This window comes from Bactrocera tryoni, chromosome 2, assembly GCF_016617805.1.
Source record: "Bactrocera tryoni isolate S06 chromosome 2, CSIRO_BtryS06_freeze2, whole genome shotgun sequence".
NCBI lineage: Eukaryota > Metazoa > Arthropoda > Insecta > Diptera > Tephritidae > Bactrocera > Bactrocera tryoni.
This window is the reverse complement of record NC_052500.1, coordinates 38,147,658-38,149,621: the sequence shown is the minus strand read 5'-3', so window position 1 is coordinate 38,149,621 and position 1,964 is coordinate 38,147,658.

Genomic DNA, 1,964 nt, shown 5'->3' with positions numbered 1-1,964 from the left:
GATAATAAAATTTTATAGATTCCCTTCTGCTAAAATCAAAACAATGTTAACATTTCACGGGGTGAATTCCATGGTTGTGAGGTGAATTCCCCGGTTGAAATTTTACAAACGTTTGATATCGAACATGTACTTTCTTATTTATGTTCCCTGGGTCCTCACCCACCTTGGGAATAGTATGAATCGATAACTGCCATAGAGTTCTCCGTGCTTATAGGTGAACACAATTTCCGATAATATTGTATTTGTTCTTTTAATGTTTACCTATAAATAAAACTACTACACTACACTACACTAATTGTTCCTTTAATAAATTGCTGAAATAATAGAATATAATATCGTTACATATTTTATTTTAAAAGATTTTCTTGTCAACTTCAAAACAACGGCACGATTACGATTCTTTTGGCGCCGCGATTTGAGGGTATAATCTGAAGGAGGATGATCTCTGAATTAAAAAATGTACATATAACCTTTTCAGATTTATAGTTTACGAGATATTTGTATTTAAAGTTCGACAATTTTATATGCATTTCACTCTCATTTTATTTTTATTTACATGACATGACAAATACCAGTGTTATTTAAAAAATAAAGATAAAAAAATAACCTTCGTTGGTCCAACAACGGGGTGTTCATAGTTCTATTGTGTAGAACTACTTTCTGCACTGGCGCCCTCCGGCCGCGCTTCAAAAAAATAACCCTGGTCTTTCAAACACCGGGGTATTCATAGTTCTATTGTGTAGAATTACTTTTGGCACTGGCGGCTTTCGTTCGCGCTTAAAAAAAAAATAACCCTGGTCGGTCCAACACCGGGGTGTTCATAGTTCTTTTGTGTCGAACTACTTTCTGCACTGGTGGCCTTCGGCCGCGCTTAAAAAAAAAAATAATGCTAAATAAAATTTTAGTTAACGAAAATCGTTAAAATGTTAAATCAATTTTTGATTATTTTTTCAGGACACAAAGTATGGCAACACTGCTATTTGTCATAAATGTAAACATACAAATCTCTTGAAAGTTTGAATGTGCAAAATAGTTTTTAAAGTATATTTATTTTCTTAAAAAATACACAATTAGTGTAAATTTTGGATATATTTGAACGTGTAAAGTGTAATTAAATATATATTAATTGAAAAATTTGTGAAAAGTGGGTTAAACATAGGGAAATAACGAGCATTGTTTTTACAAATTTTTGAACTTTAAATAGAAATATCTCGGAAACTATGAGTCTGAGGAGGATAAATGCGTATATATTTTTTAATCCTGAGGACCTCCTCCATCCATCCTTACCATCAAATCGCGGCGCCAAAAGAATCGTAATATTGCCAAAACAAACTATAAACAATAGGGGTATTCTCTTGCTCTTGCAAGATTGCAGATTGCAAAAATACTATACCGAAATATACAAGAGCACGAGAGCACCCATTGCAGAATCTAGTGATATATGAATGGCTAATTCGGTCAATTTGTTGTGAATGACTATTAAGCATGGCTATTGTGAATTGGCGCACCTTCTGCATACATTTTTAAGAAAAAAAACTGTAACAAATCTTTAAAATTTAAATAGAAATAATAAAATCCATTTAAAACTTATCTTCCTCAACAATTTAACGACGTAATATGTCTTTATGTAAAATGGCAACTACAACAGGGTTGCAATTATATTTTTACGTGACATTGCACGCAAATATACATAGGTTTTGGTCTGACATATTTTACAGCCCTTGCAAATATTTTTCTGCGTGTGTTTGTTGTTGTGCCGTTGTAAATCTGCAATTCTTGCACCGTGCACCGGGTCTTGCAAGAGCAAGAGAATACCCCTTATATATTTTTGTCTTTTATAAGCTAACTGAATTTTCAAATATAATTATTGCAGTATTACCTTAAGCCAAGCGTATTATTGTTGAAATAATAGTGATGTGCTTTGACTTTGAATCAGTTAATAAATAAATTCATGAACCATTGAA